Below are 23,178 nucleotides of genomic sequence, written 5' to 3' on the forward strand. Positions count from 1 at the left end.
TCTTTCCAAACACAGAGGACAGCCCCACCTCTTACACCAAAGGGCAAAGCGTTACCCACCTCCCCAGAGTTCATGGGGGGCTTAGGCTTTTTTTCCTTGAAAGACTGGAAAAATGTAGTAAAAAATGAGATTTTTTTTCCTGTGAAAAAGTCCATTTTTGACAAAAAGCCATTTCTCATTGAAAGGACATTTTCCATAAAGCCAGTAAAAGGAACCCAAGATTGAGCTGTATCTATATCTTTTTTTAAAATCTCATGATTTTTAAGTCGGTCTCATGATTTTTTGGGGTTTGACCCATGATTTTTGAGCACCTAGGAGCTGGCAATGCTGCTTTACAATTTGCACTGCAGTAGCATCTCATGGCCCCGCCCGTTGTCAGCTCCTCATTGTCCTGGACATACATGTAAGAGGCAGCCCCTGCTCCAAAAAGTTTATGGGAAACTGAGGCACAGAGAGTGTAAATATCCTGCCCAAGGTCACACGGGGAGTCTGCTGCAGACCAGGGATTGAATCCACGGCTCCTTAGTACTAGGACAGAACCTTAAACACAAGGCTCTTATTTTCAGTGTTACCTTTTCAACCCTGGGAAATCAAACCATCAGTTCATTCAAACTGGAAATGGAGTCAGATCTGGATCCTAACTTTCCAGAGTGTGGGAAGGGCAAGATGTGGCATATGCTTTGAGTATGATCTAGATCCTCATCGGACCAGATTTTTTAGAGGTACTGAGCAACCACATCTCTCATTGACTCCAACAGATGCTCTGCACTTTTGAAAATCAGGCTCACGCCGTACAGTATAAAACAGAGGCTCGGTTAGGGAGCTCTTTCACCGGACTGGCACAGGCAAAAAGCATAGGCCCTGCAGATGGAGCGCAGGGTACAACAGGGTCGTCCCTCTCCCAAGCATGTCATTTACTGAGCACAGTTGCGGTGGGACGATGCTGCAGGACTCTGGAATGTGAAAGCAGCCATTCACGTACGGTCCCGGTCCCGGAGAGCCTTTCTGCACCAGAAGTGGTTGGGTACAGAATGCAGGAGAGGTTTTCTTGGCGTATCTCAAGGACACAGGAACCAAAGTGCCTATCGATCCTGGACAGCAGCGCTGCACATTACGGGACACGAGGACCTGGCCATGTGGGTTTTAAATCACCCCGGTGTTGGTTGTCACATACTTTTGAGGCAGGGTCAATAATGCGCTTATTTAATTGCTCCACTCCTCCCGCGAGGCTGGCTTGGAGAACAGAAAGGGGATGAGTTTCAAAGCAGTGCTTTTCGGATGACCTCCTCCATGCTCACACCTGACGCGGTCAACCCAGGAAGTGAGCAATTCCGCAGCCTCAGGGCAACTGCTAAAAACCCTGCTCTGGTCAAAAACTAAATGTATCAGCCAAGAACTGGGGCCTTCTGCCCTGCAGTCAAAACCTATGTCTGGAGACCCTGCAACAACACCGGTATCCTCCAAACAGCAACATTTTGTCACCTAGACCTGGTCTACACTGGAAGAGTTACACTAGTCTAGCTCTGTTGGTTACAAAGGTGATTTTATACCAATGTACCGATCTCCAGTGTATGTCCCAGTGTGGGTACAGGTACACCCGTATAACTGGACCTCATAAGCCAGATCTCCCCAGTTACTGAACCAGCATAAGCTATACCAGACTAAGCACTTTGATACCAGCGGAACCGCACCCACACTAGCGGGGTTTACTGGTTTAGTTTTACCTGCATGGTTAAACTAGCCAAACTTTCTAGTGTCGACAAGCTCGCTAAAGAAACCAGGAAAGTGCGCTCAGGTTCCACTCCAAAAAGGGAAAGAATGACCAGAGAGTTAAGAATTAGAATAGGAGCTGGATTCAGTTCCTGGGTTCTGTTACCAGCTCCCTGTGGGAATCCAATGGGACCCAGGCCCCTACGCATCTTTGTGAATCTAGGGGGTACATCTGCACTACAGTGGCACTGCTCTGGTGCAACATAGACACTTCCTGCATTGGCGGAAGGGTTTTTTGGGTTTTTTTTTCCCATCGATGCAGTTAACCCACCTCTCCAAGAAGTAGCGGCAGCTCGGTCGCCGGTAGAATTCTTTCATCCACTTTGCCATGTCCATGCCAGGGGTTAGGTCAACCTAACCATGGCACACAGGGTGCAAAATTTCTCTCAGCCCTGAACAGTGCAGTTAGGTCGACCTAATTTTATGTGTAGACCAGGTCTGGGACTTAGGGCCTGATTCTTTTTTATATATTAAGGCTTGATCTACACTGAAAATTAGGCTGGCCTAGCTACATTGCTCAGGGGTGTGAAAAATCCCGACGCCAAGCACCATAGTGAAGCCGACCTACCCCCAGGTTTAGGTGTGGTTAAGATGACGGGAGAATTCTTCCATCGACCTAGCTACAGTCACTCAGGCAGGTGGATTACCTACTGCAACAGAAAAACTCCTTCCGTTAATATAGAAAGTATCTACACTACCACTGTTGCACCCTTAGTGTAGACATGCCCTTAGATCATAAGCTCTTCAGGGGAGGAACAGTCTCTCTATATGTTTTTGTGCAGCATTTAGTCTTGAACTCGGCTGAGGCCTTTATGTATTACTGTAACAAATAATAATCATAATATTTTGAGCAGGGGGTTGGACTATATGACCTCCTGAGGTCCCTTCCAACTCTAATATTCTATGATTCTGTGATTCTATGAATTAATACTTTAAGATCCAGAAGTTTTCATCTAGGGAAATACATGGGGATCTTCTACTGATTTTACACTGGCATATTTCCGTGATTTACACTGGTGTCATTTAGATCAGAATTAGGCCATCAACCCTGACCTTGGGAAGAGACAATGACCTCACTAGGGCTTTTCCATATACAGCCACTATGATTTCAAGTCTATTATCTGCCCCAGGTCTGACTCCATCCTCTTCAGAACACCCAGCAAAACCTGCTTGCTCAGCAGAGAAAATAACCACCCCCCTTTTGGGAGCTGGTGTCAGATTATTTTTAAAATCTTTCCTTGTATTGATCTTAATATCAGATGCAGAATACACATTACATGAAACCATAGAACCTCATAAAACGGTTACCCGGCCTTGTCTCTACCCACAACCTCATTACAGACAATGGAGATACAAACATTTACTGTAACAGCAATAAACAGCGATACGAGTTCTAGAAAATAAAAATACCCTCTTTTAAATTATTCCTACGTCCCCCCTCTGTTATTGCCATCAGCAGTCCTCATTTCCGGGGATGGGAAGGAGATAGGGACAGGATAAGACTCTTTTCACACATATTTCAGATTCATGATGGATGAGACCACATATACAATCTGCTTCCACAGGAAGGGAATGTTGTCTAGTAGTTAGAGCAGAGGACAGGGAGTCGGGGCTCCTGGCACTGGAGAGGAATGGAGTCTAGTGGTTAGAACGGACTAGTGGGACTCGGGAAACTGAGTTCTGTACCCACGTCTGCCACCTAATCTCTGCGTGGTCATGGGAAACTCCCATCGCTGGGTTCGTGCCTCAGTTTCTCCATCTATAAAAGGGTGATGATACTTTAACTCTCAGAGTTTGTAATGAATGTTTGCAAAGCACTTTGAGAGCCTCAGATAAGAGGTCTTCATATAAAGGCAAAGAATCATTTCATAGAGAAATAGATGCTCTGAGATTCCTCTCTTCCGTCCAATAGCTTCATGGTCACACCCTTTATGCAGACCTCAGGGACGTGATTCTTATTTACAAAGGGGCATTGACGAGGGTGTCAATCTGTTACACTTTAAGACCCCTTTACTCTATCACAGTGGCGTAAAGGGGCCTTAGTGCATACGAGAATTCAGACCATGGTCGTAAGAGGCACAGTGATTCCCAGCTGCTGTCATTCTGTCTAGCTCTACTGACTTCAATGGCGCTGCAACTGGTTTACACCAGCTCAGGATCTGGCCCTGTAGTTATCTCTAATCAGCACTGCTCCTGGACCCCTGCAAGCTGGCACAGCCGAAGACCAGGTTTTCTGCCGACGCTTGAGTTCTTGCATGAGCAATCCCAGCCACTATGGCCAAATCTGCTCTCATCTTGTTCTTTGTTTATTGCAACATCTTTTGACATTGAAATTTACATGGGAAATTTACAGCCTTGTTGACAGGACTTATCCCATTCGGGATGCAACTGGAGGAATAAAACCTTGGAGACATCCACTCAGTGCTGCTTGGGGGACTCTGGCTAGCTACAGACCTTTTAAATGGGTATCCTTCCCGATGTCCACGCACATGTTATCGCCTGGTTGTTAGAAGATTTAAGGACCTGATTCTACACTGTTCTTCAGGTGGAGTATCCACTTACACCAGTACAAAGTGGATGTAAATCACTACCAAACCACAAAGGCGCAGACACTAGTGTCAATGACAGTGGCCTGATTCCGACTTACACTCAGTTGTGCTCTGCACACAGGTTTTGTTCTGGTATAACTATGTCAGTTAGGGCTGTGATTTTCTAACAAAATAATTATATCGGTACAACCCCTACTGCAGATGCAGTTATGTCAGCATGAAAGTACCTTATATCATCACACCTTATTCTCTTTCCTTTAGGAGAACAGTGATTCCAGTACAAGCACTTTTATACCAGTATAACTGCTTTCACACTGGTGGGTTAGATCACTTTATCCATACCAGGATAGTTAAAATGATACAACTTTTCATAGAAATGTAGGGTTGGAAGAGACCTCAAGATGTCATCTAGACCAGTGTTTGTTTCCCTTCCTAAACCGTGTCTGGGAGATCTCAGGGATCGGTGCCGGTCCACGGGCCAGTCGTTGAGAAACACTGATCTAGACCAGCCCCCTGCACCCAAGGCAGGATTAAGTATAACTAGACCATTCCTGACAGATGCTTGTTTCACTTGTTCTTAAAAAGCTCCAGTGACGAGGATTTTACAGTCTCCCCCTTGGTAGCCTGTCCATCAAGTACAGCGGAACAATTACGGTCAGTGTCTTACACCTGACACTCCTGTTGATACATCCCAGGACGCCTTTTTTTCAGCATCATCACACTGTTGCCTCACATTCCATTTTTGATCCACTATAACTCCTTGATCCTTTTCAGCAGTACAGCCACCTAGCCTATTACTCCCCATTGCGTTTTATGCATTTGATTCTTCCCTCCCTCCCACACCAAGCACTTTCCCTTATCTTTACCGAATCCCATCTGAGTGAATTCAGACCAGTTCTCCAATTTATCACGGTCATTTTGAGTTCTAATCCTGCACTCCGAAGTCCTTGCAATCTCTCCCGGCTTTGTGCAGTTCGTAACTGTTACGAGTGTACTCTTCACGCTGTCCTCCGCTTGTTAATGCAAATCTTGAGTAGCACTGGACCCAGGACGCACCTTGTGGGACCCCACCTGAAATGGCCTCTCAGTCTGACCGTGTGTAGCACGTGTATAAACAAACCCGGGGGCGCCTTTACACCTCTCTGGCAGCATAAAAGGGTCTTACAAGCACTGTAGCCTAATATACAGAGCACCTGGGTTCTATTCCTGGCTCTGCCACTGGTCAACCGGTGACCTTCAACAACACTTCACCGCTCCGTGCCTCAGTATCCCCATGTGACATGGGGATAACGATACTGACCTCCTTTGTAAAGCATTTTGAGAGCTACGCGTGAAAAGTGGTATAGAAGAACTAGGGATTCTAATTATTATTAAAATAGGAATAAATTACAGGGGCATGTACGTTAAGAGCCCTTTACACTGTCAGGCTGGTGTGACGGAGAATCTGGCCTGTCATGCGCATTCATGGCTAGGTTTTCATTTATACTAAGGCCCCTTTATGCTGCCATAGGTGCAAAGGGACCTTAAAGCGGAAGCAACCGTAATTTAAGATCACTTTAAGGCCCCTTGAAATTGCTTGTGAACGACACCAGGTTGACAGCGCTGGTGACAGAAGGCCCCTCTTTACACACGACACTTCAAACAGGCACCGCTTGGCCATGGGCCAGGCGCAATTCCCACACAGACTGCCCCCTGCCAACATGCCACGCTCCTGAGTCTGGTGGGAACCTCCCTTTCCGGGACGAGAGGAATTCAGAGCCGGCTGCTCTCCTGCCCCGCACCTTGTGTAGTCATTTGCACCAGACTGCACAGCTCTGACCCAGGAAGGCTTCACTCGCACTTTGCACTAGTGTAACTGGTTGCACAAGGTGCAGGGCAATGGTGAATCAGGCCCGGTGGTCTCTCGGCTCAGGCTGCCAACATGAGGGCTAATTAGTGCCAGTGGTGGTGAGCAGGACCTCTGCCAGCTGGGGCCTGGGCTGAGCCCCAACCAACTCATTTCACACACAGCACCCCTCAGGTGGCAATGGCATTTACTCGCTACCCAGCTGGGCTGGATTCAAGCCAGCACCTTAGAGGCTCTGGATCCCATTCGGCACTTCAGAGGGTAGGTGCATTTCCCCGAAGCAGTATTGAAGACACCCATTCTCTGAATGCCTGGACCCTAGGACAGTCCCTTAGCTGCCCCCCGACCACTGTCCGACTCATTTCAGCTCCAGAGCCCCCATTCATTCCTCCCCACTATGCAAGGAAAAGCCCATCTCTCTAAGCAACTCTCCGAACTGAATCCTCCTCCTCAGCTTGTGCTCAAGGCAGATTAAGCAGTTACCATACCCCCTATTGCTTTGCAACTGGTAACAAATGGAGATTTGGATGCAACCCCCTGCAGGATTCATCCAGAGGAGGCTGGCAAAGCCGTCCTGTGCTATCAAATAGCTGCACGTCAAACTGTTATTACCCCATCCAGTTTGACCACAGGAAATGTGATCTCAGCTCAGCCTCTCCTTCCAAATAGGGAGGGGAAATTTCTGCCTTCTCACTCGCTCTCCCTCTCCTCGGCAAACAGCAGGGCAGACGGAAGACACTGCCATACTTGGAAGGGTGGAGCGTGCAGGAGACATTCCCTAAACCTCACAGTTTTCTAGGTTTTTCATGCAGCCCCGTCAGGAGGGAGATTCCATCCTGAAACCATTTCATCCTCCACCCCGGGCCCCCCAGTTCCCACCAACGCTGGGATCCCAGAACCTTTTGCCCTGTGGACCGGCTGGCAAGGAGGTTCATGAATCACAAGCCAGGGAACCGCTATCTTGTCCCATTCAAAAGGAAGATGCCCTGGAGATACTGGAGCAGGTCGTCAGCTGGCCTTCTACAGAGCGGCTCTGGTTTGCACCAGAGATCTGGCCCATTGACGCATCAATGGCGCAACGCCCATTAGAGAACACGACGCTGGGCAGGGAGGAAACCAGCTATTTTTTTCCTCCATTGCTTTCTGCCTTGAAACTAAATCCTAATTAGTAATTACAGGTCAGATGCTCAGCTGGTGTAGACTGGCGGCATGCCCCTTATTTCTGCTAATCTGCACCAGTTGGCGATCTGGCCCATTGACTTCAATGGAACTATGCCATTCTACCCCGGCTGGGGATTCTCTTCCCAAGTCGTCTCTTTGTCATGGGCCACAGAGCATGGGGCTCAAACCTCTATGAAATCCCTGCAGTTCAGGCAAGGCAGCAATACAACCCGCATAAAAAACAAACAAACAAACAATCAACAGTGGGTGTTAAACAGGGATTTGCCCCCCTACCTGTTAGTCGGATGGCTGCATCTTCAGCTCACTCCAGAAGGCAATTCGTAGCCGCTGCCTGTCAATCAAACTGAAAAAGGAAAATGCCCTTCAGTTCCAAGGAGATAAACTGAACAATGCAGATAAAGTGCATATTCTGTCCTGGATGCAAGGAAATACCGGGAATCAGGGACCCCTCCCCTCCCTGTCCTGTCAGGGCATCCCTTGCCTGTAAGGAGCCGGGATCTCAAGGTCCATACTTGGTCCAGTCATTTATGCTTTTGGTTTTGCGGATTTCATCCAGAGATTTGTTTTGACCCGACTGAAAATTTCAGGAAACCTGAGAGAAAGGGAGCTAAGACCCTGATTCTGCAAAGTACTGAGGGCTCTCTACTCCTTGGAGCTGAGGGACAACAAAACTTTCTTTCTTTCCCAATCCCACAAAGACAGACAGACAGAAAGATCTGGAACTGGAAAACCAGCTGTCTACCCTGCCAGTTGTTCAAGAATCAAGCCGGTGGACCAAAAGTCACATTTGAAAGGCCCACAATGCCTCAGGTTGAACTCAGGTGTTACAAAACCCAAGCAGTCCTCATTCCACAAAGACTGCATAACCCACAGCAGCCATCGCTTAAGGTCTGTGCAGTTTGCACATTCTGCTCTTAGCCATACCAGTGTGAATCTGGAGTTACTCCAGATTTACACCTCCGAGAGCAAGAACAAAAATTAACCACAATGGGCCAGATTCTGATCCTATTGACATCAGTAACTCCATCTAGAAGTCAAATGAGTTACACAAGTGGAAGTGTGGTCAGAATCAGACCCAATGTACGCAGTAAAGAAGGCCTAAATTCAGACCAGTATAAGTAGGTGCCTTTCCATTGAAGTCAATGAACTTGCACCAGAAGCCATCTGATCTGACTTTTGCTCTTTTAGTTTCAAGGTCAGACTTCCCTCTCCCAGGTGAGGAGATGGCCTGAAATATCCAAACATTAGGGGGTGTCAGAAAATGAGGGTTTTTTTCCTGCAGAAAAGTCTGATTTTTAAGCAACAATTTGAATACTGAAATATTTTGACTCCGTGTCCTATGGGAGTTGTCGTTCCGGCGCCTCGCACTCCCATTTCTCTCTATAGGCTGGCTCCCTGGTCGACTACATCTCCCACAACGCACGGCGGTCTCCCTTCCTGGAAAGGGAACGTGCGTCTTGGAAGTCCCTGGCCAGTCGTGCTGCATGATGGAAGATGCAGTCTGGCTAGGGAGCCCAGCTCACAGAGGAGAATGAGAACCGTAAGTCAGCTGAACTACAAATTCCACAAGGCACTTCCCCAGGATGCCCAAACTGAAATATTCTGGAGGTTTGGGCTTCAATTTTTTTTGAAGGAAAAATCAAAATTTTCCATGGATCACAGACCCTTCTGGTGAAAATTGTAATTGTATGAAAACCCCCATGTCCCATCAAAAAACAAACAGTTTAGCTAGAACGTTTTTAAACAACGGCGTTTTAAACGACCCCTGAGCGACGTAGCTAAGTTTTCGGTGGAGACCAGGCCTAAGTGATTTGTCCAAGGTCACACAGGGAGTCTGCAGCAGAGCTGGGAATTGAGCCCACTTTTTCTGATTCTGAGTCCTCCGTTTTAACCACAAAGCCAACCTTCCTCTCACTGAGCCGCCTACCCCTCCCATTACCAGCTCATTTCCTGATGTTACAAAACGCAGTCTGAGCGCAGATGGACCAGAGAATCGCACAGCTTAAAACCTCATCCACGTGCACAGCTCAGGGCTGTTGGAAGCTGGAGGGGTTCAGTTAAGGGCCCCGTCTCGTAACCGAAGTCTTCGCTGTAACAAATATCTCCCTCACCCAATGGCCTGCCAGAGGAAGACGCTGTACACAATTCCCCAAAACAGCTGAGGCACAGACAGCTTTCTAGCTGTCAGAACACATCAAGCCTTGAAACATGAGGGCCGGATCCCTTCAGACATATGAGCTGCAAAGTTTTCCAGCTTCCTGAAGCAAATGAGTAAATCTGCTTAGCTCCAATCGACAGAGAAGGGGTGGAGGGAGATTCCAACCCTTTTCCTCAGTTGGATCTGGGGTAGCAACGGAATAGGATTCATAATTATCCTCCACCGGCTAGCTGGCACTTTATGGGGGGCAGTGTGTGTGTTAAGTTCCCGTCAGCTCAGATTCTGGCCCTCTGCTTTCCTTAATAGAGAGGAGCTGTCCAAAGATATTAAGGCCTCAGATCTGACCAATTACTCCATCACAAGAGGCGAAGGGGATTTCAAAGGGAGGAAATCTGGGGCTATGTCTACATTACAGTACCAGTGTAGCTGCGCCGCTGTCAGGTCTCCCGTGTAGCCGCTCTGTGTCGGTGGGAAAAGTGTCTCCTGCTGACATAGCGCTGTCCACAGCGGCGCTTTTGTCGGTGAAACTTTTGTCAGTCAGAGGTGTGGTTTTTTTCCCACGCCCCATACCAACAAAAGTTTTACCAACAAAAGTTCTAGTCTAGACAAAGCCAGGGTCTTATGGATAAGGCACTGGACTGGAACTCAGGTGATAGGGATTCAATTCCTGGCTCTCACACAGGCTTCCTGCATTACCTGGGCCGAGCCGCTTTCTCTCCCTTTTGCCTATTTAGACTGGAAGCTCTTTGGGGCAGGCGCCGTCTCTCACTATGTGTCTGTGCAACACATGGCCCCAATCTTGGTCAGGGCCTCTAGAGGCTACCGTATTGGCACGTGCAGCTCCCAGTGATCTCAGCAGCAACTGCTCTGAGAATGAGCCCTCCTGAACTTAAAGCGGGCATGAGACGTTGGCCCGAGTGCCCGGCCGAGCTGTGCAGAGAGCACTTTGCCAACACCCTGAAGTGTGAAAGGATGGGGACTGCAGTGTGGGTGGAGGATGTGTGAACGTGTGGTTTAGGTCATTATGCAGGGTTTGCTCTGCAACGCTGAGCCCTCACCGCGTCCGCTCCCCTCATCTCCAGCCTCTTTCCCTGCCCCTGTTCTCCGTGCTGTCTTCAGAGCACATCCGCAGGGCTCTAAAAAAATGCCACTACAAACCCTTGCCGTCAGCAAACACATCTTTGCACTCCACGCACTGCAATCCTTTCAGACCTCAAGATAATCAGGGTCATTCCAGGCGAGCAGCCCCTTGATCTGAGTGGAGATGGGTTCTGTCTTTCAACCTACACCTACAACCCACAGCAACACCTGGCCTACCCAGATATCACAAGTTGGAGTCAGGGTGTTAACCCCAATGTCCTGGCCATACGCGTATACATAACCAGTACAGTCACCGTGGTGCAAACCCCCTAATGTGGGCACAATTGTACTGGTATCAACGTGCTTATACTGAGACCACTTATTCCTATACATGTTATCCCAGCATAAGGGCCTTTATACGCTTATAACTTCTGGTGATTATACTGGTGTCGCTATTTCGGTAAAAAATTACACTCCTCACAGATGTAGTGGTACCAGTACAAAATCTCTGTATACACCAGGCTTACATTTCCTCCCACCGTTAACAGTGTTGCAACCACCAGGCATTCAATAACTGTGAGACAGGCCCCCAAAATATCCTGAGATTGTCTTAGAAATCACAAGGGTATTTTTAAAATGACATCTTTGGGTTCTTTTAATTTGCCTTCTGCTTTAAGAGCTTTCAGCAGCCACATTTTCAAGCATTTTATTGCACGTACAAGGGCTAGAAACTTTTTTTTTTTTTAAAGAAAATGAAAGCTGAGGTTCTATTTCCTGAGTCCAGATGCTGGGGCTTTAAAAGACCAAATTATCACAAGGGTTACAATAAAAAAATTGCACGTGTTGGTTGCCGCATGTTGTTAAAACAGCTGCTGCATTCCCAGTCAGAGGTGGAAGCATTTCAGTGAGGAGTAAAGTGGTCACTATATTATACATAGTGCTTGATCCTCTGCTGCTCTGCACTTGTGCAGTTACTTCCGCCAGTGTCGAGTGAGCGCAACATGGGTGTGAAATGCTACTCTTCTGATCCGGCAGCATTTTAGACCACTTTGCACTGGTGGAAATGACTGTTCAAGGGGTAGGAGAAATGAAAGAATGAGGCTCAATAATCTGGACTGAGGCTATGGCCATGTCTACACTAGCACTTCTGTGGGCAAAACTTTTGTCACTCAGGGGTGTGCAAAACATCCCCCCTCCCCTCCCGAGCGATGTAAATTTTGCTGGCATCAATGCTCGTGTGGACAGCTCTATGTCGGGCGGAAGACGCTGTCCTGCTAACATAGCTACTGCTGCTCATTGAGCTGGATTTACGAGGTCTCTCCCGTCGGCATAACGCAGCTACACGAGTGCTCTCACAGCGGCACAGCCTATAGACATGGCCTCTGTCTACACTGGAAGCTTCCTACAGGAGTTCAACTTTCCACCTGAGCACCTCATGCTCTTTAACACGGTAACACCCCGGTGAGGTAAGGCACCGCTGTTATCTCCATGGCACAGAAGGGGAGGTAAAGCACAGAGACAGACTAGGTGACTTACCCAAGAGCTGTAGCAGAGCAAGGACTTGAACCCAGGACGCCCGCGTGCCTTAACCACTAGACCACTTCCTTTCCACAGCCTGGCAACTGCTGTAGATGTCAGCTATTGTTTACCAAGCCTACACACTAGACAGCAGCGTCGTCTTTTCTGCTTATTTCAACATTTTTATGGAACGAATGGTTCTATTAACCACAGAACTGTGGGGCTGGAGCGGACCTCCAGGGGTCATCTAGTCCATCCCCCGTGCCAGCGTCGGATCAAGGGTATCCAACCATCCCTGACAGGTGTTTGCCCAAACTATCTTTAAAAACCTCCAATGACGGGGATTTCGTAACCTCCCTAGCTTCCCCGATCCAGTGCTGAGCACCACCCCCCTCCCCTTAAAATTCGAAAGCTTTTCCTAATATCCAACCTAACCTTCCCTTCCAGCAAGCCAAGCCAATTCTTTCTCATCCGACCCTGAGCGGACACAGAACAATTGATTGCCACCCTCTTTCCCACAGCCTTGTTACTATTTGTTGTAAACAATCACTGCACCCCCAGGACTGCTGGCCATGTGGTTAGTTGTGTTTGCTCCCAACCCCCACTTGTTTCTCTCCACCCCCGGTTACATCTGATCTTTTAGACTGCCAGCTTCAACTCCTCCAAGATATTTAGGTTCTTAACTTCCATCGATTTCAGGATCTGGGCCCCCGCTCTTCGTTTGCTGTGAGTCTGTAGAGCTCCCAGCATAATGAGGATTCAAGACAATAGGCACAGAAACAAGGCAAATAAATGATCAGGGCATTGCCCTGTGGGCTCCAACCCCGGGTCTGCTGATGCTGATCCGCTGTCAGACTTTGGGTAAGTTGCTACCCCTCTCTGCTTCCCCTTTATCTGTTTTGAGGATTTGTTTGTAAGTTCCTTGAGTGCAGGGACTGTCTCGCCCTACGTGTCTGGGCAGCACCTAGCAGAATGGGGCCCTGATCTCAGTTATAGGATATGCTGCAGTGTAAGCCCAGGGTTGGAACCCAGGTTCAAGCCTAACCCCCTTCTGTCTACACACAAATTGCACTAACCCAGGGCTTGGACCCAGGGTCCTAGGCCCGCACAGGGATGGAGGAGCAGAGCCGGAGTCAAGCCGGAACCCACAGTTCAAGCTCTGTTACTTTGCAGTGTAGACGCAGCCACACTGGATTCATGCGCCGGGAGTCTGCCGAAAGTATCCCACACGCCGACTTTCTCTGTCCTCTAGACAGTCAAGTTTGGTGAACAGTCAAGATTTCCCACACTGCACCACAAACAAAGTGCTGGAGCAGCCACCTTTTGGGAGGGCGGCAGGAAGTCTGTGATACCAGTGGTTGGACTTGGGCCCACATAATGCAGTGTAGACGCTGCAGCCCCAGGTTGGGACCCAGGGCTCAACACTTCCTAACCTGGGGTTACAAACGAGTGTAGATGCTCAAGCCCTCGGATAACATACCCTGGGTCTGCTAACTCGAGTCCTCCTCACCCTGAGCTCACATTGTAATGTGGACAAACCCACCGAGTTTATAGCCAGAAGGGGCCACCAGACCGCCTAGTCCAACCGCCTGTTTAATCACAGGCCACTAACCTCTGCCCACACACTAACACCAACAACCAAAATTAGACCAGTCTCACAGCCCACAGGAGACTAAACTAGCACGTGCCACAGGCAGAGAACAGGAGGGACCAAGATGCATCAATGCCCGAGGCCCTGGCAATGGCGGGGACTTGATTAAGTGAGATATACCCAGATGATCCTAGCAAGTGACCCATGCCCCAAGCCGCAGGGTAAGGTGGAAAAAAACCAAGGTCCCTGCCAATGTGACCTTGGGGGGAGGCAGGACAGGGACCTCTAGCTCTTAATGGTGTAATATTGACTTTACAGTGGAGGTACTAGGGAAGGAAGTGATTTGCCCCTGGTCACACATGGAGTCTGAAACAAAGCTAAAAACTGAATCCAGGTCTCTAGGGTCCTCACTCATTGCTCAGAAGCCCTTCCGCCCTAGGGAGGGGCATCTAATGATACAAGAAGCCCTTAGAAAGACTGCCTGCCTGACCCAGCGGGGCCAACCGAGTCCCGTTGGAACCTTGGCTTGTCTGCTGAGTGGTGACATGGAGACCCCCCAAGACATTTCGCATTAAAGCACCAAACCGTCACGTGGCAACGATTTTTGGTCGCTTATATAGCCAGACCTCCTGCACAGCCCAGCCCCATTAGCTTTCACTAAGGTACCCTGAGCCAAATAACTTGTGTTTGGATACAGCATCTCTTCCGGGAGGACAGCCAGTCTTGATCTGAGGACACCAAAAGATGGAGAATCCATTGCTTCCCACGGTAGTTGGTTCAAACGGTTAATCGCCTTCACTGTTAAAATACGTGTCTTAAAATGTATTGTAATGACTGGGGGGAGGGGTTCAGAGAGTGTGTGCATGCACATTTATCATCCTCAAGTCAGTGCATTCAGTTGGAATTGCTCACCTGTGTGTCATATGCCTTATATTGCTATTTGCTAATGGTGACTCTCCTTAAACTCAGGAGGCCTGTGCTCTTGGATCAAGAGACTGCGGGCTCTATTCCCTCTACTGCTGTGGCATTCGCACTGGCTATGACAGGCAGCGTAGTGACACATGGGAAGGCCTTGGTGACCCTGGATTAGTCCCAGGATAGTTTTAACCTGACAGTGGTTCTGAGGGAGCAGGGGGTTGGATTTAGGACAGCCTAATCCAAAGTCCAATGAAATCAACAGCAAAACTCACTGGCCTCAGGGTCAACAGGCTCCGGGCACCTTCCTAATTCATCTCGATGCCAGAAGCTGGGACTGTATGACAGGAGCGGATCACTCATTAATTGCCCTGTTCCGTTCATTCCCTCTGAAGCACCGAGCCCAAAGGCTGCAAGTATGCTACACTTACTGACCCATTGGAGGGACCTGTTTTAAGCACAGACAGCTCAGCCACCCCCCTAACGAACCTCATTGCTCTGAGTTAAGGAACTTCACAAGTTTGCCTGGCGTCCACATTAGTTCTGTGCGAGAGTTCCCACTGCAATGCCGTCCGGGCACAGCTCCCAGAAGCGGTGGACACTGGGAGATTTCCAAAGGTCACACAGTGCACCCTGGCACAGCAGCGGGAGGTGGGGGCGGAGGAAGGGGGGGCAGTGAGCGTTTTGGCCAGTCTGCAGCCAGGCTGGGACTAGAACGGTTCAAACGGACACAATTTTGGAGCTCACAGCATGCGGAGCTCGGGAAAGCAAGTCCAATCCAGCCGTATTTGGCTCACGTTTCATTTTTAAAATGTCCAAAAAAAAAAAAAAAAAAAAAAAAAGAGGCTAATGGAAATATTTGCAAAAAATCATTTGGACAAAACAGAATATTTTCAGGGTTGGCTTGTGGCGGGGGATGGGGCTGTCTTGTTCCTCCTTTCCCTCCCCCCTCCTTTTCAGTGAAAAAATAGGAAAGGAAGGGGGGAGAGAGGGAGGGAAAGAAAGAGGAGGAAAGGAAGAACCTTTTGGATAAAAACTTTTGAAAAAGATCCCGAAGGAAAACGGAAACTCGTTCCTTTTTGAAAACGGAAACGCTTCCGCTTCACCCCCGTCAGGCGGGTCCGACTGCCTCCATTCTGGCAGAGAGGGAAATGGCCACAAAGGTGGCCAAACAGACTGAAGGAAAGGGCACATCTCGCTGTGACTGAGACAGGGCAAGAACCCGGCAGCCCTGGTCACCATCTTCTCACTAGCCCAGACCCTCCGGCAAAGTCAGGACTACACTCCAAGGGCTGGTCTGCACCCGGGCTTTGTCCTGGGATAATCATGTTGGGCCGGGGACTGATTTTTTCGCCAGTACAGTAATACCAGTACCACCCCAGTGGAGTATGACTGGTATAAAGGTGCCCTATAGCGGTACAGCTTATCCCCTTATCCATATAGAAGCTATGCCTGTATGCTACCAATAGAACTGCATCCACTTGGGGGGTGGGAGGGCGGCTTACTGCTATCGGTGTAGTTAAAGCAGCACAACTTTGGTGTATAGACAAGGTCCATGGGTCCTGACTCCCAGCCCACTGCTCTAGCCACTAGACCACACTCCCCTCCCTTCTGTGAGGATTTGCTATGCTATGCTAGTCTCTGCGGGGGGCTCAGGTCCGTACAATTTCTTGGGAAATCTGCCTCTTGTGGAACAAGGTGGTTTGGTATTAAACTGCCCCATGAGTCATCAGCTGAAGTCTTTAAGGCACTCAGAGGAAGCCCCGGCCCCATCATTAAATCAGTCGTGAGCTAATGAGTCCACTGATGTGAAACGACTGGGACAATACCTTCCCCATTGCTGTCTCCCTGCATGGGAACCACATTCTCCACTGCTTTGCCCGTGGGCAGCTGGCTGGCAGGAGGACGTGGCTAATCACTGCAAAAGGCCAACTCCCCAGGGAGGATTTCTTAACTGCGGTTTCCCCAGAGGCCGTGGGGCTCACGGCAGCCTGGCTTTCATGCTTAGCTTAAGGGACGTCTGTTAAGACACAGGGCCTGATTTTCGGGTCCTCTGTTTCTGCACTCAGGGCAGGGGTGGAGTGGGGGGGAAGGTGGATTTAAACCACCTCACTGCATGCTGTGGCCTGCCTGGCTCCTGGCGTCAGCTTGCTAGAGCAACCTCAGAGCTGCTCTAACTTACACGCTGCTCCCCACAAGCCCCTACGGGCCCTGGGAAGCAGCAAATATGCACAAATCGGAGCACTCCAGCCATGCCGCCAGACCACCCCCTACACCTAAGGGGGCTGTTTCCACCCGCTTTACTCTGTCAGAGCAGCCTAAAGGGATCTGAGTCCAAGTGAGAACCAGGCCCAGATCGCAGAGGGGGAAGGGTGGCATTACCGCAATCTCCCCTTCCCTTTTTTGAGTTTCCTCTAGCAACGAGCCTGGACCACAACCTTTGGTCTCCGATCCACACTTCCCCATCATTCGGGCAGCATGCGACTCCTAAGCCAGCTCTGATTTTTGAGGGCCCCTAGGTACCTGGTTTCCTGTCTTGCAACGGGCCAGACTTAACACAGAGAAAGTCAGGACCTCATTCTCATTCCACAAAGGCTCTGTTAACACCACCCTGCCGGCGTCAAGAGACCTCAAAATGGGGAGAAATCGCGGAGTTGCTCATTTTAAAGGCTCCTTGGCACAGCCAGCGGGTGACCAGAGCCACTTCAAGGGACCGAGGCGTCCACCAGGAACAGCTCTTCTCCATCGCAGGCCAATAAACACATGGCCTGATATTCAAAGGCCAGGGGGCAGTGGGAGTTTCCCAAGCTCTCCATCAGGCCAAAGGGGGCTTTTGCCTCTCGGCTCTGCCTTCAGAAGGCAAGAAGGAAGGAAAGTCTGTGAAGAGATCAGAAAGCGGGGGCGGCACGACACTTCCCCAGCAGAAGGGAAACGGGCAACGCCGTGGACGTTCCAGCCCGCATGCTCCCATAGGAACGTCACTGCGGCCGTGAGAACAGGGGCGGGTGATGCGCTAGGGCGAGGTGTCACGGAAAGGGGGAGCGAGCGCGTTCCCGCCGGCCTCTGGGGGCTTGGTTCTCAGAGGTGGCGGCTGAAATGGTTGCGTTGGCGCTCTCAGAGGTCGGCTGCTGCTACCTTCATACAAACAAGAATGAGGGAGGCAGCAGACTAGAGACAGAGGGGAGGCTAGGTCTCCCCTGCGCAGACAGGTGGGCGTTTCACACGAAGATAGCTATCTTGGCGTAAAACCCTAGTGGAGGCAAGGCAAAGGTGGCTTTTAGCTTGATGTCAGTCGTCAAGGTCAACACTATGGCCCCAAGCACAGCTAGGGGATACAGGGTCACGGTGATCTTGAGACACCGCTCAGTGTAAAACCACATCTTTTTGGCAGGGAAGGTGTAGGTGGAGAGAAAAGCAGGAGGGAGAAAGATGAGGTTAGGAAAGGAAGGACGGTCCAGTGGTTAGAGTCAAGTTGCAGGCCACTAGAAACTTGGGTTCAGTTGCCTGATCTACCATAGACTCCCTGCTTGACCTTAGGTAAGTCATTTAGTCACTCTGTGCCTCAGTTTCCCATCAGTAAAACGGGGACCATAGTTTCTCCACCTGGCAGTTGTGAACAGGTATTCGGGGGGCAGGTATCATCCCTCCCTCTTTCTTTATAGGCTGGGTGGGTTCCTGAAACGTTTTCCTGTTATAGCACGGGGAGGGAGCAGGGTGTCATGGTATGGGCTAGGTCACCGAGCTAGAGGGACAATTGTTAGGTGGCAGGGAGGGCTGGCGGGGGCCACGGGACAGTGACAGGGTAGCTCAATGGACGACGCAGCAGCGACTGAGAGAGCAGGTGTTGCGAGAGCGGCCATAGGCCGCCCCAGGCCCACGGGATGCGAAGGGGGGAATGTGGGGTGATGTGTGACCGTTAGCGCCGCCGAGTTTCACTCTCACTGGCCAACTTCCTTCTTGCCAGGGCAGATACAGAAGTGAAACTGACAGCTGGATGGATGCTGCAGGAGTGGGGGTAGCTGGGGGGGGTGGGGGGGAGCATGATGAGTAGGAGCGGGAGGTGTAGGAGGGACAGGCATTTCGCATGGAGCCCAACGCAAGCCAGTCATCGCGCTGCCTGTTGCTGTGCAACGGAAAACGTTAACGAACAAAATATTTGGGGCGTCTACAAAAAGACGTTACCGTGGCACGGACGGGCAGGTACCTGACTGCAGCACGAGCACCGCCTCTCCTGCCACCCCCCGTTCCCCCGCCAGCTGGGATCCATATGAATCCACCCTGCCTTCCACACCTGGGCACGGCCGGAATGCCTTCTCTCGCCCCCACACACATCTGGATGTGGCCGGAATGCCCTCCCTCGCCCCCACACACATCTGGATGTGGCCAGAATGCCCTCCCTCGCCCCCACACACATCTGGATGTGGCCGGAATGCCCTCCCTCGCCCCCACACACATCTGGATGCGGCAGAAATACCCCCCACCTACCCACACAGGCAAGAGCGTATCGAAGGAGCCAAACCAGTTTACACCATCTGAGGGTGCGGCCCAAACAACTCAGACCCAGCGCCCGGGTACCCCCATACTCTGCACGACACCAGGTGCTCTCGGCACTTTACAGTGTGTGTCATCGGAGGATCTCACAGCCCCCTGCAAGCATCGTTACACGTCCCTTGCCAAAGGGGAAACTGAGGCACAGAGTGATGCCGCCCCTTGCCACAGAGCGCAAACAGCCGAGTTGGAAACAGAACCCACGAATCTTAGTGCCCAAGCCCAGACCTACTGACAGGGCTGCATTGCCTCTCTCAAGTACAGCCACTCTCCTGACCCCTACCCCCTACCCTATAATGCCTCCCTTAGCCCCTCTGCATCCAGCGCACCATTCCTACCCTGCTCCCTCATTCCCATCCAGAGGATTCAGCAGACGAAACTCAGCCCCGGCCAGAACTTGGCAAGGAGAACATACAGCGTGGGACGAGGTTGGGGGAGACCCTAGGCTTGAATTTGTTTTCGAGATGAACCAAGGACACAGAGGCCCTGACAGACTCTTGCCCTGCTCCGTGGGCAGTCATCTACACCCAGGCAAAGTGCACAGCACACGCCCCAGGTGCACAGGGCAGCACAAGACACAGGGCGGCAGAAGACACAGGGCGGCTGAGAATGCGGCCCTCTGGTTTTCATATTTGCCCTTCAGAACAGAAGTATGATCCAGAGTGACACCTACTGGCCCAGGCAATTTAGCAGGGCCGACCGTCGGCTTGCCAGACACAGTGCTTCTAAATTACAAGGCACTCTGGCAGACCTCCAGGCACTTTACAATCAACCCTTCCAGTTCCACAGATGGGCACAGTGATTACTCCCATTTTACTGATGAGTAACAGAGGTTAAGTGATTTGCCCCCGGTAAATCGGTGTCAGAGCCAGGCAGAGAATCCAGGAGTCCCTCTATTTCTAACTTCTTGACCGTACCCTCTCCCAGAGCTCTGTACAGCCTGATTCCCAGGCGCCCCTGCTCTAACCAGCTGGCCAAACTCCCTCAGAGAGACAGGAAAAGAACCCAGGAGTCCTGATGCTCATTCCTCCCCCTGTTAGTTGCCACCTCTCTCTTGCTAATTGTTTGGGGCCCCTCCTCCTTGTAATTGCAACTCCCATGGCTTTCAAGCTAACAGCCTCCCTAAGTTTACTTGGGGTTGGAACTCACTCCCTGCCTCGGTTTACCAGAGACTGGCTTTTGCAGCCTTCAGGACAGAATTCAGGTCTCACCTGCTCACCTACACTTTCCCTGTGAGAGAGAGGCACAGGGGAACGCAGCAGAGGTGGTAAAGGTAAAGGAAATGAAAGTGAATTATGCTGGGCGTCATTTAAAGTTTATCAGGGGAGTTATTATTAGTGTTACAGTAGCACCTAGAGGTCCCCAATTGAGATCAGGACCCCCACTGTGCTGGGCACGGCACAGATACAGGCAGACACAAGGGCGGCTGGGGAGACAGGCACAGAGAAGAGAAGTGACTTGGCCAAGGTCACACAGCAGATTGCCATCAGAGCCAAAAAAGGGTCTGTCTACACCGCACACTAAGCCCAGGCTCTGATTCCAGTTTGAGCCCAAGCCCCGCTGCCGTCCACACACAAATCAGTCTGACTCGGATCAGCAAGCACTCGGGACCCAGGGCCTAAGACCCTACTAGGGGAGGGTCCCACTGTGACTTGGAGCCAAGCCCTGTCACTTTGCAGTGTGGACGCAGACCTGAGCCGGAAGGTGGGCGTAGTGCAGCACGGACACACCTGCAGAGCCGCGAGACCTGGGTCCCCAGTTTGGATGCTCAAGCATGGGCTTGGAAACACCAAATCCACAAGCCCGGGTCCACAATACAGTGTAGACATACCCAAGGAGAACTCCTAGTCCAGTGCATCGTCCCCTAGACTATGTACCTCGTGGTTTTACTTAAAGATTTATGGGACACATTTAATAGCTGAGTACGGCTGGGTAACTACAGTATATTTTAAGAGATGTGCCTGTGAAAGCTGATAATTAACGGCCTCCAAACTTCGTTAGCACAGAGTTAAGGTTGCCTAATGCTGCCTGGTGCCCTGCCCAGAATGCAGCTAACCTTAAGCCTCTGAAACCCAGGACACTGTCGAGATGCGCCTGGTGAACTCCAACTCAACCTGGCACAGAAACGTCAGACACCAGACCAGGCGCGACTGCCCCCTCCGGAGCGCCAAGCACCAGGCACTTCCAGGGTGTGTCAACACCGAGTCAGAAGGGTGACAATGTCTAATTGACAACGGCAGGCGCGGCCAATCAAAGGAGTCACCGCTCTGTTTTCTTTGCTAATTTTTGACCTACTTACCAGCAGCCCTCCTGAGGCATTAATGATTTAAAGGCCTTCGGTTAATCACACGCTAGGTACGCTGCAGTGTTATATAATGCTGTCGTTAGGTCTCGCACAGCATCACTCTCAGCAATGAACATGTGCGTGTGCGAACCATCCTCCTCTGCTGGTATGCCTGCACCTGATTCCCTGTTGCATTAAAACCCTAGTGCCTGGGCAAATTGTAGCAGAACACATTTTAGTGGGTCACAGTGAACACTAGGTTCCCTCCTAGACTTCGTCTCAACCAACACACACGTTACAACACAGAAAGGTTTTACAACAGGTTAGCTAAACTGGTTTTTAAACATCTTCAACCCTGGTGTGGACGTGGCCCCAAAGGCCCATAAATCCCACACCAACACCCGCTTTTTACTGGGAGAACCAGCCGGCAAGCTTAGTGCTGAAAGCTGGGTTGCGATCCTTAATGAGGGGCTCGTGGATGGAACTGAAGAGAAAAGCTGTGCGGAGGACCAGAAGACTGTCTAGCTCCGGGCCGATAGGTATGCTACGTATGCATGCAATTAAAGACGTGTTAATGTGGTAATCGAGGGGGTTCAGTCTTTTGATAAATATCCGACTGCACGAAAGCTAGGCAGTGCAAATCATATTAACTGAGTTTCAGAGCTCTCGCGGGCAGGCTGCCACTGTTAACAGCCAGCCACAGAACACAGTTCACGAGCGATTGTTTGGCGACCCTGTTTTTTCATGTGTCTTACAAGAATACAGGCACCAACTGAGATTGGGGCCCCATTAAACTAGGCGCTGCAAACACACAGTGAGACACGGTCTCTGTCCTTAAAGCGACCAAAGGCAGTCTGGCCCGCCGGGTAGGGGCCTGGACCGAGCATCAGGAGACCTTGAGTTTATTCCCAGCTCTCCCACTGATCCACTGCACGACATTCGGCAGATCACTTCGCTGTGCCCCTCCCACCCTCTATGACGTTATAAACACGACAAAGGGCGGGAGACAGGAGAATCGTCAGCCCCATTTTGCAGATGGGGAATTGAGGCAGAGAGAGAGAGAGATTACAGTGCCAGGTTCTCAAAAGCTCAGTAACTGTCCAGTTAATTCATAAAGACGCCTGGCTGGGAGCTGAGCCCTTTAGAACAGCCTGCCTCGTGCAACCTTTCCAAGGTCATGCAAGGAGTCTACGGCAGACCTGAGCCGAACCCACATTTCCTGTGCTCTCTGCACAGTGGCTTAGCTTAACTATGTCTCTTGGGGGGGTGAAAAAGTCAACCTAATTGTCCAGTGTAGACCAGCCCATAGAGGTCTCCCTCACTTTCTTTGGAAGACTATTCCAGAGCTTAATACATCTCAACCTCAGGATTTTTTTTCTCCCTGGTACTTAGCCTCCATGTTCTCTTTCTTCATCTCAACCCATCACTCCTAGTTCTATCACCAGTGGGGCCATATGCAATAGTTATCCCCTCCTTTGCCGTTTACACCCATCAAATACTTCACAAACCTGATTTCCACTGCCCTGCACCCAACACAAAGGGGGCTGGATTCTCAGCTCCATTGAAGTCAGTGGAGCAAAGCTGATTTACATCAGCTGAGAATCTGGTCCAGTGAGTATAAAGTGGTGGATGCAAAATGCTATCGTTCCGTAGCATTTTGCACCCACTTCTTATGCCAGCGAGTCTGACTGCACAAGACACAGGGCCCCTCTGGGTATCTCTACACTACAGAGCCTT

At 50.4% G+C, this 23,178-nt stretch overlaps 1 protein-coding gene across 5 annotated transcripts in view; it reads right to left on the reverse strand.

Moving 5' to 3' along the window:
• Positions 1-23,178, reverse strand: part of MEF2D (myocyte enhancer factor 2D) — a 176,907-nt gene that overhangs the window by 120,229 nt on the left and 33,500 nt on the right. For 4 of the 5 annotated variants that reach the window (XM_067569626.1, XM_067569624.1, XM_067569628.1 and 1 more), the window contains exon 2: positions 7,621-7,690. The exons of the other annotated variant lie outside the window; for it this stretch is intronic. The gene's annotated coding sequence lies outside the window, so the exon portion shown is untranslated. The remainder of the gene's footprint in view (positions 1-7,620; positions 7,691-23,178) is intronic. 5 annotated transcript variants of the gene reach the window in all.

Source organism: Emydura macquarii, unplaced genomic scaffold (assembly GCF_026122565.2).
Source record: "Emydura macquarii macquarii isolate MOO-44397 ecotype Brisbane River unplaced genomic scaffold, CSIRO-AGI_Emac_v2 contig_2924, whole genome shotgun sequence".
NCBI classification, from domain to species: domain Eukaryota; kingdom Metazoa; phylum Chordata; order Testudines; family Chelidae; genus Emydura; species Emydura macquarii.